Below are 17,929 nucleotides of genomic sequence, written 5' to 3' on the forward strand. Positions count from 1 at the left end.
GCTCAGCCGGGCCCGCGGCTCCCCCAGCCCCGCCCCGGCCGCCCCCGCCCGGAGCGGCGATGTGCCCGAATCCGGAAATCGGGGCTTGAGAACCATTTTCTTCTGGTCTGCGGAGCCCAAGGACTGGCTGGAGCGAGCCCCTGACACGCCGCGCCGCCACCCTCCCACCTAGCCGTGCCGCGGCCATGACTTGTGAGCGGGGCCGGCTCGCGCCGCGGGGCTCCCGGCGCCTGGCCTGGGCCCACTGAGGTTTGTATCGTCTCCGCAGCTTTGGCCGCCCACGGCGGGGCGGAGGGGCCCTGCGGGTGTCTCTTGCTGCAGTAGTCGTCCGATTTAAACAGTATACTCGGACCCAGCTCATTGCTAGGACAGGAGAAAAGAACTTAGAGCTAGATGGATAGAGATACAGATGCATAACATATATGCAGATATAGACAAATACTTGTGTGTGTATATATATGTCTATCTATCTCTGTACATATATAGAAATATCTATATCTTTGGAGTTTTTTCAGTTCCTTATATTCCCCCCCCAGCTGGCGGAGCCCGTTCTCCAGCAGTATTTGGTGTTTTCCCAAGCCCCTGGCTGGGAGCCCTGAAGGACCCAGCGATGGGGTTGTTGGGCTGCACAAAACTTGAAAAGCCCCACTCTGCTTTGAGTTCTGTTCAGACTTATTAATTGCAGACTTGGTGTTCGAGAGCCCATGTGCCAGCAAAACTCTTGACAAAAAGATTGCCTTTTGGAAGGACTTGGAGTGGAGCTGGAGCTTATATTTTTCCACCATTTTGAATTGATGTATGTGTTTCCTATTACATTTTAAATGGTGTGCTTTTAACATGGGGTGTGCTGAGCAGCTGAGTTGTGTTTTAAGGACTGTGGCTGATTTATTTAAAAAATGCCTTTCAGGGAGGGCTGATCTGGTCTGTTTTTTCTCATGTGAAAGGAATGTAGTGCAGCATGGAGCTCCAAACAGGATGCAGTTGTTCTGAGCATTTCTTCGTATATAGTGATAGGCCATAACAGAAAGGCAGACATCTACACAGCAGAGGGGGTTTATTTTAGTTTGCAATATGTAGCATGCAGTGCATATGTCAATTAATCAGTTAGTTGGTGCCATTTTTGTAACCAGTAGTTGAATATTTTTTTCCAGCTCTGAATATTGACTAGAAAAGCTATTTTTGCATTGCTTTACTATGGTGTCTTTGGTAGTCCTATTGAATAATGGTCCATCTGTTAGCAGAACTATCCCACAGTGACTTTCATCAAATGGCAGCTTCCCTAAGGCTGTGGCAGTACCTTGCAGAATAATAGATCTGCAATCTTGAATTACTGATGCATAAATTCTGCTTGCATTTCCTCACATTCCAGTATACTTGGATGTATTATAAAGTGTTTATTCCAAATTAATTTGAGAAGCCAGATACTAAAGCATTTGCTATATTTATAAAAAATGATAGATATTTCATCCCTTTCAGATTTAAAGAAGCTATACCAGCATTTTACTGCACCGCATAATTATGTTCCACATTCCTTAAGTATTTACATGCATAATGGCTACACTGTTTGTCCCTTTTAAAGCTGGCTGTATGTTTATCTTATAGATGTGGCCTGAATTTTGAAACTTCATAGGTTTCAATTTTCATCAGTTGCATAGTAAATACCTTTATTATGTTCCTGAAACATTGGTCAGAAATACATATAGGTAATGGGGTTTTTTTTGATGCACACAGTTTTAAAATAATGAGTAAAATACGTTTTAAAATTCTTTTGTGTGTCTTATTTACAAAAGCAAAGTACTGTATTTCCACAAATAAATACTGAGCCTTTTTTGTAGATTCAGAATTCTGCCTTTAATATTGAGGAACAGGAAAATACTATGGAAGGTTTCGACTTTTTTAATTATATTTGGAGCTATCCATACATTTTTCTTCCTGATGCAGCAAAAAAGAAATGGAAAGAAAAGCCCCACCAAACAGATTGGCCCGAAAGAAGTAGAAACCCTTGCTTGATTGCTGCTTAAGTTCTAATGATCATCATTACTGTTTTTAGTCCGTTTTATCGATTGTTTAACTACACTCTCAGAACCCTTTGACATCTTAGAAGGAGGTGTGTGTTGGGTCATGTGTTCTAAATAATGTGTTTTTCAATTTAGAAATAGGCTAGCTGGGCTACAGGAAATACAAACAACCTATACTGCTTGGGTAAAGGGAGACTTGCACAAGGAGGAATGAACCAAAAAGGGACTGAAAATACTACTTAACTATCTTTTTTATCTTTTAAATTTTTTCACTTGGTAGTTTTGTCTTTGAGTCATCATACCAACAAACACGTATGGGAAGAAAACTATAGTTCTTTTGAGGTCTAACGATTTAGTAGCATGATGAGCAGGTGCCAGCATGTTGTTCTATTAAAACAGCTAGATTAAAACAGCTGGAATAGAAAACAATATATGAAAAGGTTTACTTAATAGCGTGCACTTATTTTTCAGCTATTATAGTTTAAATGGTAAACTTTATAAAATCACTTCTGTATGTTGCCAAAGAAGCTGAATACTATGACTTTGTAATTGAAAACCTACTTTTGAATTTAATGCATCCATTTATATAATTAAATCATTTATACAAAGTTGTACATTTTCAGTGTAGTTTGTTACTTTAGGCTAATGAATAGTTTAAAAAGGTAAATCGCCACATAAGAAAGCTATGTAAACCATATTGATTTGGAATGAAGATTGCGCTATAAGCAGCTGGGCCACCTAAACAAGAATAGTTATAATAATAATAAATTTACATAATCTGGCAAACAAACCACACCATTGTTTTTCCATTTCTAAAATGGGTATTTTGAGATGAAAATTAGCTAGTTTAATCACTGTGATTTACATAAATTTATATTCTTTAGTAAGCAGTTCTTAAATTTGTGGTTCCTAGACCACACTGGTAATCCTCTGATCATGTGCTGGAGGCCCCCAGAGAACTGGCTGGTCACATGGTATCAGCTTCCCTTGTTTCCAGCAGCTTACTTCTTGTACTGTATTTAGCACTGAAATTGCATTATATGCTTTCTTTATGTTGCTACTTCAAGGAAAAAGTGCTTGTAATTGCTACCAGGATGCTGTGATGATAAATGGGAAGGCAGTTTGCATGGTTTCACATGCAAGGAAAAGGTACCCACAAGAAAATTTTATTCTCTGGAGATTTGATATTCAACATGAACATGTTTAAGAAACTGTTATGAAGTAACAAGATTTTTTTCAATATTTTAATCCACTTAATTTCTGCATCCAATTCTCAAAAGCCTGAAAGTGACTTTTGCCATCAGTTTGAAAGCTGTCCCAGTTGCCCCTGCCAAGCAGTACAAAGCTGATGAGAAGGATGAGTCAGTGTAAGAGCTATGTATAATAATGACCTTGGTGATACAGAAATTTAAACATTTGTATTCATAAAATTCTTGTTGCCAAGGTCTGGATCATAATACAGGCAAAGAGAGTAAGATTGAAGGAACCAGTTCAGAAAAAGACCTGTGTCACTTAAAGTTAAGCATGTGCTTAAGTGCTTTGCTTAATTAGGATTTTTAGAGGTTTAAGTCTTAGTAACAGATGGAGATGGTAAAACTATGAGAAATGTCCTGGTAAAAGAATTAGTTGGCTGAAGTTGTTTGGTTTTCCTTGTTTCCAGCAAATGCAGACCTCCAGAGATTTATCTTGTTCATTGATTGCCTTGTTAGCTGAAAGAGGGGAAATTCTTTTCTCTAGAACTTTATAAAGAGACCATTTGAGCCTTTCCTTATATTTTCTTGTTATTATATGTTTTACGTGCTGTTTAGTGGTAGAGGAGGCTTGGATGATTTTTTTGTAGTCCTATAATGCATGGGGTGCAACACTGCATGTTGGGATTCTCAGCATCTAGGCTACCAAGTAGAAAAAACAAACCTTTCAAGAATTGCTAACATTTTGACTGATATAGATATAGGGTTTTTGGATCCCATTATATATGGCAGGTTACTGATTTAATGATACCCTTTTCCTTACAGATGTTTGATATAATAATGCTTTCTGTTACTGTTTGGGAAATCTCAACCTAAGCATGTTCAGCTGGCCAGTTGCATCTTTTACAAGGTTATGTAACATTGTACAGTTCTGCTTTATTTTCTTTCGATCTGCCATGTGGAGCTGTGTTCCCACAGCTTTTTGGGGCATTGGCTTGATAAAGGATAAGAGAAACAGAATTAATTTTCTGGGGAGAATCATATTTTAAGATAGTGCTTGGGACCAGGTTTTGCAGTGCCAGGAATCAATCTGGTGGTTCACATGTAACTTACTACGTAGTTTTCTACAAAACCCGAAAGAAAACATTGTGCCTGTAGTGTTTGTTTAGTTAATTACCTTCTACATACAGGTATTTATATTAAGAATAAATTTTGTTGCAAGAATAATTTGACAGCACTAAAAAAAATTAATTTGAAGAGCAAGTAGAGTGCAGATGCTAATCCGTAACTTAAAAATAGCTATCAGAATCTGAAATGGATGAATCCCCTTTTTTGTTTTATATTGTGTGTTTAGATATAGATGGTACAAACTACATCCTTGACTTACTCAAATGGCTACCTATCCAAGGCCCCAATATGTGAAAACTGCTTTAGAGCAAAGACCCTTCAGCAGTAGAAGTTAAGTAATTATCAGCCATTTGGAATCCAGAATTTCCAAACTTTCTGCCACATACTGCCACATACTTCCTCTTCACTTAGCCCCACATATAAAGAGATAATCATGAAATTAAATATAGAAGCCTGGCATGTTAAATCTGGATATTAAATGTATAGCAAAATAATCTTAAATGGAGTATTTTTATAATAAACTAAGATATAGGACTCCTATAATAGGAGTATCCCTTTTCACTTGTACAAATGCCAGATATATTTAGTGCTGGAATTTTTACTCATACCACTAGCAAGGAACATCTTTATATGCTTGACAGTACCTTCTGATGACATAGTCCTATTCCTAATTTGTAAATTACTATGAATGAGAGGTTTGTTTCTTTTTTCTAATTATTATTCAGACTTTTGAAGCTCTTTATTTAGGAGAGTTTAAGAGTCTGATTATTTGCATTTTCATTATTTTAGAGGAGTTACTATAGTGAATGCATTGACCACACTTTTGGGTAATGTTGTATTGGGCGTATATTTGGACTTGAATAAAGCTGGGTGTAAATTTTTAGATTTGGAGACAAATGAAAAACAAGGGAGAGGAATTCAACATGAAAAAATAGTTGCATGTGAGACTGCGCAATATTTGCCCACTTGGGCTGACGGTAGTACTTTTTAATGGAATAGGCTCTCCCCCAAATTTTCTCATGACATATTTTACATGCCATAGTTTCTGGATTCTGCCCTGCTTAGATGTCTGTGGTGAAATTGATAGCTACAGGTCAACTATTTTATGCCGTGTTTTCATATAATCATGCATACAATCTTCTGTATTAAAGGCAGTCTGGCCAAGGCAGTGGAGCATTACACTGAAACTTGGGAGAACTTCACAAAATGCTTAAAACACTTAATGTTTCTTTCCTCTGCTCCTGGCCTACTAGGTGATGTTGAGCTTGGCCCTGCCATTTGTCTGCTGAATTACCTTGAGCAAGTTGCTTCATTTTGCTGTACCTCAGTATTCCTATCTGTAAATGAGGGTAATAATAACTTTCTTTATAAGATACACTGAACTCTGTTGTTGAAAAGGGCTGTGTAAGTACTAGGTGTCATCCTTATGTCTTGAAGCATTGCTTAGTATACTGTTCACAAAGCTTTGTATACTTTTCGTTCTTTCCTGTGTTCTAACCGTATGCTTTCTGTCTATCTTTTTGTGATTTTTTTTTCCTTATTCCTTTTTCTCTATCTTGTATAATAATTTTCTTCTTTCCCTGCTTTTTCCCTTTGTGTTATGCACATGGTCTATGCTAATAGTCATAGCCTCCTTCCTTCTGTTACCTCCTTCCTTTAATAACTTCCTCTTCCTATTATCTGCCCATTTTTCAGTTCCATTCTTTCTCCTTTACCTTCAAGTCACTTTTCTGGGATTCATTTTACCATTCTTCTCTTGATGCATCCCCAGCCAGTCACACCCATGCTCCACTTCTGTATTTGGAAATCGCACCAGTGGAAGTGATTCTTTGCTATCTCTCCAGGAGAACCTTCCTCCCCTATTTCACTCTCTTCCCACACATTTTCTCTGCAAGATTTTTTTCTGTCCCATGAAATGGGAGGGTTTACAAACCTTCTACAGCTAGTTCTGCCCACTTCAGCCAAATGCATCATTTTCTCCTGGACAGAATGTAGGAGCTAGTAGGACTTTTTTTCCTTGCCTGTATTGTGGAGGAGGTTTCCTACTTCCTGCCAAATGCCCAAGGGAGGAGGGGGAAGGGAACTTAAGCAGAGAGGCTAGTCAGGTCTGAGACTGCTCTGTAGGAGCAGCTGGCAGTGGGGAGGAGTAGCAGGGAGGAGGGAAGTAGAAGAGACGTTTAGAGGCAGTGAAGAACAAGGGAAAACTGCCTAGGGAGAATGGAAGAGGAGATTCAGCAAGAGAAGGGAGCAACTCTTACCTGCAGTTCCTTTCCGTGTGCTTTCTTAAGCAGATGCATCTGTGCTCATCGTCTGCACGCAGGAAGTGGGAATTTCAGTGTGAGCTATGGTACAATCCTGGGCTCTGAAATGGGACTTTGAGCTTCTGTGATTAAAGTTCTTGCTCAACAGTAGGCAAAAGGAAGAATGTATGTTGTAGTTCCCTTTTCTTGCCCCAGGTTTTACAATCGTAGAAAAACAAAAAGCACAACTTAAAAAACATTTTAATCGGTACTTGTTGCTCTGATTTCTTAAGAGATAATTAAGCATTAACATGTTTTTTATTTAAAGAAGTGTTGCTGTTGTTTCTGTTAAAACACCAGTGTGTCATTATTTTATGTTTGCTGCAACTGTGGGGAAATTGGATTTTTTGTTTTGACCCGTGACAGCTTCCTTTTTTAATTTTGTTTTTAGACATTCAAGCCCTTGGTTGGAAAAAGTGTGTACAATTCAATCACTGCAGTAGAATTCCTTGTGGACAAACAACTGGATTTTGTAACTGAAGATAGTGCCTTTCAGCCCTATCAGGTAAGAAGCATGGGTAGTGTACATCTAGTTTAATTGAAGTCTACTTATTTTCTTTTCCACATACTTTTTACAGTTCAAGTCCTATGTAATAATCAGCATCTCATTTCCTGGTATTCATTGAGGTCTAGTGGTGCTCAGCATGTCACATGGCCAGATTTTAGTAGTGAATCTGATGATGGGGTGCAGAAACACTACACAGCCCCTTATCAATACAATTTTTATAAGTAAAATAGCTTACTTGATAAAGATTAACCAATACCAATAATGGCCAAGTAGATAATAGTGTATGGTCTGCCCTTCTGAAGCTGTACTTTGGTTTATTGAGCCTCAGGTTACAGTAATACTTGATTAAATGGAGTAGCTGTCCATTTTCACTTTAAAGAAAGAAAACTGTTTCTTCCTGACAGTAGACAAAATAGGTAATTGTCCACTATTCAAGATTTCTTAATTGCAACCTTTATTAATTAGAAAAATGTTCTGATATGAGCTTATATTTGTGATCAGAACATAAAGTTTGTGCAGGATCTGATGAGTAGAACCTAAGAACAAGAATATTTTGTGTTCTGTAAGGAAAAGTTTGCAAAAGATTTCTTATGTGACAAATACAAAGAATTGAATGTTTGAATAAACACTTCAGTTTGCCACTACTTACTTTCTATGAATTCTCTTCTGATTGTGATTATATTCTATAGGATATACAAAGATAGCATTTTGAAACTGTTTGAGAGATTGTTAACAGCTGATCCAGTTCCGTATAATATCTTTCCCACGCTCAGAATTGCTGGAATTCCCCTCCCCCCACCAAATACATGGAAAAATAAGAACTATGTAGCTAGAATTTAATTATTTTAGTTTACTTAATGGTTTGGTTATTTTGTGATGTAGCATTAATATTTAAGGATGCTAAACAGACTGAAAACCTGTACTGCCTAAGTCCAATTTCAGTCTCCCAACTCCTTCATTCACTGAGAAAATGCCTGCTTTAATTTTCTTGTGGTTTGTATGAGACACGCACAAGTTCTTTCTCTCCAGAAATGTTATTCCAGTAGATGCAATCATCCTTCTTTTGGCAGAAGGTTGTGTTGCATTCCTACAGAGCAGTCTGAGCAAATTTACAGTGAAGCTAACTGAATTTATGGGGAAGAAATGTTGCATTTTGTCAAGCCATCTGACATCTGGCCAACTGGCAGACACCTACATATGTCCCATGCAGTAAGTGTTTAGAATCCTTTAGTGTAGCAGATGATTGTCAAAAAGATTGTGTATGCCTGGGCACGCACACATGCATTCACACAAAATTGCGCTCTGTGTGTCTCTCTCTCTCTCTCTCACACATGCTTGCTCTTATGCTCTCACACGCTTGTCCTCTGCACTCTCTGACTCCTGAGTTTATTTTGAAGAGAGAAAATAAAATGGAAGTAATGCAGTGATTTTTGAAAATGCCATATGACTTGCTGACTACATCATCATATTTATTGATTAACACTGTCACAGTTACAACAAAGGAATATCTAAGGTCCAGTATTTCATAGTATGTTTGCATTTATTTCTATTTTAAAGTGTTTTGAGAGTTGAAGAGGCTTCACTAAATTTTTCAAAGATTGGCTTTAGATTTTGGAGATTTTTAGTTTAACTAGAATTGGAATCCTTGGAATTGCTAATGCTGACATAATTGGTTTTAGAAAATATTTCAGTCCATTATGGTCTTGCATTAAGGACTTTCAAAGATAGTTACATTCATACTAATACTTTAATGAGTGGAATTTCATGGCAGATTTGATATTGGGGAATAGAATTCATCACTTCACCAAAAAGGTGCAATATGATTCATAATACATAGAGGGCATTAGTGTAAGATTTCCCTAGCTTCTGCTTCCAGTTGGCGGGCTTTCTGACATGGAGTAGACAGTCTGAGTTACTGGGAGGTAAATTTGGTTTCCGTACATCTTTTGTGATGACCTAGGTGCTAGAGCACTAATTTATGACCATCCTACATTGCTAGGTCTTGAGAGAAACCTAAATTAGCATTCTGTGCTATACCAGTGAGGAGATAATTGAAAAGGAAAGTTTTTTTTTTGTTTTGTTTTGTTTTTTAGGTATTGATGGAATAATAAAGACTGGTTCTGACTTGTACATTGAATGCAGATCTGTGCCAGGATTCTGACCATCATTGACCAGTTGTGCAAATATTTAATGAAAAATAACTGAAATAGTTAGCAGTTCCCAAAATATTTTGGAAACAGTATTCAGAGGCATAGTTTTACCTTCACTTCTGGGGACCGCGGTGGCTTGTTACCAAGCATTTTTGTTTCTAATGTGCATTTAAAAATTGTGAGGATTTCTTCAGCTTTAAAGGACACTTCTGTAAAATGCATCAGTAGAATTATATGTGCATAATATATTAAACAGCTTTATTTACTGATATGCTGGGTGTTCTCTTTTGGAAGATCTGTGACTTAACATGCTTTCTTTTGAAAAACTACTAATGTGTTGAGTACCAACATTGAAGTTACTGCCATGTAAACACACGTGCCCTCTTTCAGGCTGTTTAAAATCTAAATTAGTTTTAATTTTTTTATCCTTTTTTGGAAAGGCTTAAACCAGAATACTGTTATCATACCATTGAACACAAAGCACTTAACACAACTTTGCAAAAATCATTCACCTTTAATCCTTTTCTAAATGTATTTAATCTTCTGGTTTGGGCCCTTAACAGTAGTATTTTCTATGTGTAATACTTTAGGTCCCTAAATGTCTTAAACCTTCATGGTTGAACTACATTTTTTTTTTTATTGTGCGTTGTTGTAGTCTGAGTTCTAAGGGTATTTTTTACATGGGTTTCCAGCATGGCGCTGGGCACTTTAATGAGCCATGCTAACTAAAACTGCCTGTGTGGTACGTGTATCAGCATCACCATATGTCCCCATGCTGAAAAAATGAGAGTGGGGCAATTTGAAATAATGCTCATCAGATACGTCTTATTTCAAAGCTCGCCGTTGCCTTTTTGTCAGTGCAAAGATGCACGATGACACTAATACACATGACACACGAGGCTGCCAGAGCGCATCAATTTCCATGTTTCAGCAGACTCTATTTAATTGAGTCTGCTCCGATGCACTGGATTTCCAGTGCATCAGAGCAGGCACCCTGCATGTGTGTAGGAGCTCTACAGTCTTAATCCTTTAGTGCCAAAACAAGCAAGGTTTAAATTTTTGTTTAAAGTTTAAATGGGAAGACCCTAACAAAGTTCAGATTCAGTGCTTTAACACATGAATTTCATAGATTTCATAGAATCATAGAAAATGAGGGTTGGAAGGGACCTCAGGAGGTCATCTAGTCCAACCGTGTGCTCAAAGCAGGATCCTCCTCAGTTATATCATGCCTACCAAGGCTTTGTCTAGTCAGGTTTTTAAAACCTCCAAGGATGGAAATTCCGCACCCTCTCTGGGTAACCTGTTCCAGTGCCTTACTACCCCTGTAGTGAGAGAGTTTTTTTCTAATATCTAACCTAAACTCTTGCTGCAACTTGAGACCGTTGCTCCTTGTTCTGTCATCTGCCATCACTGAGAACAGTCTAGCTCCATCCTCTTTCAAACTCTCTTTCAGGTAGTTGAAGGGTGTTGTTAAGTCCCCTTTTCTCTAGACTAAATAAGCCCAGTTCCCTTTGCCTGTGCTCAGAAGTCATGTGCCCCAGCCCCCTCACCATTTTCATTGCTGTCTGCTGGAGTCTCTCCAATTTGTCCACATCCTTTCTGTAGTGAGGGCCCCAAAACTGAACACAGTACTCCAGATGTGGCCTCACCAGCGAAGAATAGAGGGGAATAATCACTTCCCTCAATCTTCTGGCAACACTTCTACCAATGCAGCTCAGCATGCCATTAGCCTTCTTGGCAACAAGGGCACATTTTTGGCTCATGTTCATGTTATAGTTCATTGCAGCCCCCAGGTCCTTCTCTGCAGAGCTGCTGCCTAGCCAGTCAGTCCCCAGCCTGTACCCATGCAAGGGATTGTTCTGTCCGAAGTGTAGGACTTGGCTCTTGTCTTTATTGAACCTCCTGAGACTTCTCTTGGTCCAGCCCTCCAGTTTATCTAGGTCTCTCTGAATCCCAATCCTACCTCCTGCATATCTACTAGCCCTGCTCCCTCCCACCCCCCCCCAAGTTTTGTGTCATCTGCAGACTTGCTGAGGGTGTACTCTGTGCCATTTTCCAGGTCATCAAAGAAGATACTGAACAAAACTTCCCCTAGGACTGGCCCCTGGGACACTCCACTTTGATACTGGCTGCCAACTAGACATAGAGCCATTGACCCTTTGAGCCCAATTATCCAGACTTAACAGTTTTCTATCCACCTTACAGTGTGTTCATCCAGCCCATACTTACGTAGTTTGCCTGCAAGAATGTTATGGGAGATGGTATCAAAAGCCTTGCTAAAGTCAACGTATACCACGCTGGTCTCACCACATTCACAGAGCCAGTAGCCTCATCATAGAAGGCAATCAGGTTGGTCAGGCATGACTTGGCCCTGGTGAATCCACGTTGACTGTTCCTAATCACCTTCTTCTCCTCCAAGTGAATTTGTTGGTAAGATGATAATAAAATTTCCTGTCAGGAAGATAATAAACATATTCATCATACTGTCAGTATTGGACACACAATGTTTCTTATAACTTTATTTTTCTGTAGAACTCCTGTATGAGCTCTGACCATATCAGTTTTGACTGAAATACATTACCGTCTCACAACAGTTATATGACCTATATGAAATTAGGTAGCTGTCTTAGCCTAGTTCAAAGACAAAATTCTCAAGCTGAAGGAAACAGAATAACTGGTAGTTTTTTTAGTTTTAGCTGAAAAAAATGCAGACTGCTTAATCAAGGAAATTAAAGTATTAAAAATGACCCCTGCAAAAAAAAAAAAAGAAAGAAAAAAGAGGTAGAGGCCACTTGGCAGGACTTTCTGAGGAATCTTGAGCGTAGATTCCCAGAGTATATTTATATAACTTTAATTTCAGTGGCTGTAAATTCAGTGCCGTTTACTGGTACCAAATAGACATACTTGCTGTATCACAAGAATTATCTTCTCCTTATCACCTTCATAAGTTCTAAATTTATTTATCAAGTAACACACAGATTCATAGATTGTAGAGTAGGAAGGGACCACAAAGGATTATTGTGTCTGACCCCCTGCCTCTGGTAGGAAAGAGGACCATGATCAGTTGACCCCAGCCAGGTGACTGTCAAGACTCCTCTTGAAGACCTCCAAGTTAGGTGATAACACCACCTCTCTTGGAAGCCCATTCCAGATTCTGGCCACCCTTACTGTAAAAAATCATCTTCCTAATGTCTAACCTGAATCTACTCTCTACTAGTTTATACCCATTATTCCTAGTTACTCTTATGGGTGCTCTGGTAAATAGTGCATCTCCAATTCCCTGTTGTCCTCCCTTGATAAACTTATAGGCGGCTACAAGGTCTCCCGTCAGCCTTCTCTTGTGAAGGCTGAAGAGATCCAGATCCCTCAACCTCCCCTTGTAGGGTCTTTCATGGAGGCCACTTATCATGAGAGTGGCCCTCTTCTGAACCCTCTCCAGATTCTCTGTCTCTCTTGAAGTGCGGCGCCCAAAACTGGACACAGTACTCCAGCTGTGGCCTGACCAATGCCACATAGAGGGGGAGCATGACCTCCCTCAATCTGTTGGTCATGCATCTGCCAATGCACGACAAGGTGCGATTGGCTTTGTTGATGGCATCGTTACACTGCCAGCTCATGTTCATCTTGGAGTCCACTATGACTCCAAGATCCCTCTTAGCTGCTGAGCTGTTGAAGAGGTCATCTCCCAGCCTATAGGTGTGCTGGGGATTCCTCCTCCCAAGGTGGAGTACCTTGCATTTTTATTTTTGTTAAATTGCATCCTATTTTGTTCTGCCCATTGATCCAACCTGTCCAGGTCAGCCTGTATCTGCTCCCTGCCCTCCAGTGTGTTTGCTAACTTGGAGAGGGTCTCTCCACACCGTTGTCCAAATTTGCTGATGAAGATATTAAATAACACCACTGCCTACCTCCTTCCAGGCCAAGAATGACCTGTCCAGCACCAGCACTCTCTGGGTGCGGTCCCTAAGCCAGGTGGCCACCCACCTGACTGTAAGGATCCACCCCACAGTCTGGTAACTTCCCTATTAGAATAGGATGTGAAACTGTGTCGAAGGCCTTCTTAAAGTCCAGGTAGATGACATCAGCCTCAGCTTCTGTGTCAAGGCAGCGTGTGACCTGGTCATAAAAGGCTATAAGGTTTGTCAGGCAGGATCTACCTGCGACAAACACATGCTGGTTTCCATTCAGCATAGGCCCCTGCTGGGCCTTCACAAATGTGCTCTTTGAAATTTTTTTTTTTTCCAGTATTTTCCTAAGGATAGAGGTAAGACTGACTGGCCTAAAGTTACCCAGCTCATCCCTTCTCCCCTTCTTAAAAATGGGCACCACATTGGCCCTTTTCCAATCCTCCGGGATCTGGCCAGAGCACCATGAGTGTTCGGACAGCCCTGCCAGAGGTTCAGGTATGACACTGGCCAGTTCCTTCAGCACCTGTGGATGGAGGTCATCCGGGCTGGCTGATTTGTACCCATCCAAGTGCTCCTTAACTAAGTCAGCACTAACCTTTGGTGGTCTGGTGCCTTTTGGATATCTGTCTATGTTCAAGGTGGGGGAAGTGTTTTGGTCAGTACTTAGCAATACTGAAGCAAAGAACTCCATTAAAGAGCTCTGTCTCTTTCCTTGCGTCAACCACCAACTGTCCTGATTGGTCCTGCAGGGGCCCTATGTTACTCTGCACCTTCTTTTTGCTCGGTATGCATCTGTAGAAGGACTTTTTATTGTCGTTGATTTGTTGTAGCCAGCCTAAGCTCCAGCCCTGCCTTGGCCTGTCTGACTGACTCCCTGCAACAGTGTGCCAGGATGGTGTATTCCTCTGTGATGACTGCCCCCTGCTTCCATTGCCTGTAAATCTCTTTGCCCCCAGTGTTTTCTGGAATTCCCTGTTCAGCCAAGGGGCCTTTTGTATTCCCTTACCCCCTTTCCTCCTGTTGTGCCCCAAGGATCACTTCCTTGAGAAACCTCTAACCCTCCTGGATCCCTGTTTGCTCGATGCTCTTGAGTTCTGCCACCTCACTAACTAGACTTTTAAATTTACTAAAGTTGACCCTTCTGAAGTCTAACACTTTGGCCTCACTGGATATTTTCCCACCCTTTGCTAGATAGTGAACTCTACCAAGTGATGGCCAGAGTCTCCCAGGTTACTGTGTATTCGCAGGTTCCTCAGGAGATCGTCCTTTGTTGCTAAGACCAGGTCTAGCAAGGCGCTACCCCTGGTGGGACTGGATACTACCTGGGTTAGGTGGAGGTCCTGCATGCAGTATAAGAACCTATGTGAGCGGTTTGTTTGGCACCTCTCAGCAGATGTCTGGGTAATTTAGATCCCCCATGACCACCACCTCCCTTGCCTGAATGGCTTCTGAGAGCTGCCTGGAGAATACCTCATTCAGCTTACACATCTATCTAAACTTCTCATTGCATGGAATTCCATTTTCCCATTCATACATAGGTGCTGCTTTGAAGTCAAGCCACTCCTTTATAATTGGCAACCACTTACAATTTGTGCCTGCAGGATCTTGTATGTGCAGTGCAGCCGTCACTATATAATTTTTGATTGCCTGCCAGATGCACACCTGCAGTTTTTATCATCTTGGTTGCTACAGAGAGGGTATAAGAGTTATTATTTCCTACATTAAAATTGTGTGCGACTCGCATTCATTAATATGAGGGTCAGACCAGTTAATAACAAATTTCCTTGTTAGCGGCAAGAGTCTCCGTACTGCTGAGGAGAAGACAGACATTCAGAGGGCTGATGCAAACAGGTTGAGCAATGACATGAAAACTACCTTCTTGCAGTAAGTGGTAGATATTAAAATGCTTGCTTAAAAAATTGTAATGATACTTTGTATTTGTAATTGACAAATAATGGATTTGGAATGTGAAATATAAAGTCACACCCCAATATCTTTTGTATGTTGCATCCAAAATACATATATTAATATTGTCTCTATATCCATTAAAATGCTGTAATCCATGAAAACATGCTTTGCAGAAAACTTGCAAGCACTGAGGAAATATACCAATACTAGTGGGCAACTGAGTCAAGAATAATACAGGCAAAATTTATTGTTTTTTCATCCACCTAAAATTTCACCTTTAGTGTTGATCTGCTACTTCCATTTTGGCAATCTGTGCTCAAATGGCCCAAACTCTGTCAAATTTTATGTTGCAGCTCATTGAAGATAAAAAAAAAAAAAAAATGTATTATTTTCAGACACTGGAATGGCATACTATCCTGTAGTTCTACCCCCGTAAGCTTCAGTTAAAAAATAATAGCTCAGCTGTAGTTCAGTTCTCATATTTTTGGTGATTATGAGATTTATGTAAACTATTACTGCATCAGATTTAAATACATCCAGGATAGTTACTACAGTATATTGCAGTGCTGTTTTTGAATTTACACAAAGTAGGAGTTTGCTACAGTTTGCATATTCCAAATGGAAACAATTCATACCCGACTTCTTGACTCATAGCCAAATGTCATGTTAAATATCATCACAAATTTCATAGTGCACGAAAAATCCTTACTGTTTTAAAATATAACAGTAAGATATATAAAATATGATCAAATATTAAACAGTACACTGACGTCAAATTATACTTTGAGAGTAGTCTCTTTCCATTTATATTAGTGCATTTCCCTGTCAACCAAAGCAAAACTACCTTTTTTTAAACAGCTGAGACCAAATCTTATAACTTTAAACAATACTACTTAAAAAGATGCCCTTTTATTTCTACAGATGGTCAAGAATAGATATTAGGAGTAATTTAATCTGAAAATTTAAATATTTAATCATGGTGGAATATATTTGAGGATTTTTTTGGGGGGGGGGGGGGGCATGTCTGTCCTCTTTTCCTCCCTTCTCCCCCCCATTTTGAAATACTAGTCTGGCTCAAACTAAAAACCTATACCGAAATAACCTAATTCTGTTATTTTCTGATCAATTCGGACCTCAAAGATTACATATGAATACTGAAGTGCAGAACCAAGACCATATATAATACTCAGGTTGTGTGTTGTTTATGTTTTTAATAGCCTGAACAGATGGTCAAAAGCAACTAAATATATGCAAAACACAGTTGTCAAAAGTTTTTTGTTAAAATATTAGTGAACTTATAAGAGAAACAAAAATATAAGTATAGCCAGTCATTAAAACTGAATTAGACTATACTGTTTCTGCAGCTCTGTACAGTTGATAGGTAATATTCAAATTTTATATCTGTTTACCTACAATAATAACATGTAAGCAATTGTATATTTGTTTTCTGTAGTATGCAGTATAAATGAAAGCTCTACAATTACAGCAAAGAAGAGTTAGTATATTCATTTGTTTAAAAAGTGCAGTTTACCTGAAGAAAAATGGACAATATGCTAAGAACTAAAGCACTATATATGTTGTGTGTAGTCTCATCAACATGGTGTTTTTTTTCTGAAAGATGTTTGGCAACTTTGGTCTTTCACAGGCACAGAGGTCTGCTTAAGCACTTGTTGTGTCATTACTGACTGATGCTGGGCACCCTTTTTTGCTAGGATCTGTTGAATTGCACTTTGGACAAGCAAATAATCAACAAAAATAAATCTTTTTAAAACAAGACAACAAAATTCACTAAGTACTATAAAATATAAAGAATCAGGCCCCAAGAAGCTCAAAATACGCACTGCAAAGACAATTTTATTGCTGCTTTGATTACTGTCTGGGTAGAACAGAGCAGGGTGTGAACCCACAGGCTGCAGTTGTGGTTGCTTAGTAACCAGAGCTGGAAGTTTTTACTTTGCCTGCTGCTCCCAAGACAGCTGAATTGGTATTGGAGAATCTGCAAATGCTGATTTGTAATCTTAACAGCTGTAGGTTAAATTTTACTGAGAGTTTCTGAATACGACATGACCCAACATGGGAACAAACAGTGGCTGGTTGCACAGATGAGTCAGGAGGTTAGCACAAATTCAGATTTTGTTCCTTTAAATTAGTTACATTTCCTGCAAGGGGCATTTCACCACATAAGTCAGGAAATACACATGACCATCTTCAAAAGTTTGTTTCTATGAGTCCTTTCAACAAATGACTGAGACAAGGGCTTTTGAAGACATGCCTTGCCAGCTTTCCATTGAGTTGGAATTTCTTTTTGGTCCAAACATGCTTCTTCAAATTCTCTCAGAATATATGGGAGATAAAGCTGCAGCCAGAATTTAGCTGCATTTGACTGTATCAGTACTTTTATCAGGGTAATTAGAAGTCAATTTGTCTAACCTACCCTAGTTCCAGACAGGATAAGGTGTTAAGAACTGAGAGGTGCTGTGTGCAAAATGAAGAAGGGTAAGGGTTAGTTAGTACTTCAGATAATTCTCTTTTTAAAATGCATGTCATACTTTTTTAAGCATTCAGGTTTAAAAATCATTCAAGTTTTAAGCATTCACAGTTATAACCTACCTAAAAGATCAAATTTACCAAAAAAAGCCCCCAAATAAACCCAAATCAACTTACTCATTAAAAAAATTGGTCCACAGTTGTAGGGCTTTGCTGCTAAAATCTTTACTTAGCCCAAAGCTAACCCAGATGTGGATGTTTCTGTGTGTTAAGTTTTCACACACACACACACACACACACACACACACACACACACACACACACACACACAC

The 17,929-nt window shown here is 39.3% G+C and overlaps 1 protein-coding gene across 1 annotated transcript in view; it reads left to right on the top strand.

Moving 5' to 3' along the window:
• The window catches only part of JMJD1C (jumonji domain containing 1C), a 196,064-nt gene that overhangs the window by 88,107 nt on the left and 90,028 nt on the right, over window positions 1-17,929 (top strand). Inside the window, exon 2 of the mRNA XM_019507890.1 lies at window positions 7,028-7,141. The gene's annotated coding sequence lies outside the window, so the exon portion shown is untranslated. The remainder of the gene's footprint in view (window positions 1-7,027; window positions 7,142-17,929) is intronic.

The sequence above is a fragment of the Gavialis gangeticus genome, unplaced genomic scaffold (genome assembly GCF_001723915.1).
Source record: "Gavialis gangeticus isolate Ggan-Ray unplaced genomic scaffold, GavGan_comp1, whole genome shotgun sequence".
NCBI classification, from domain to species: domain Eukaryota; kingdom Metazoa; phylum Chordata; order Crocodylia; family Gavialidae; genus Gavialis; species Gavialis gangeticus.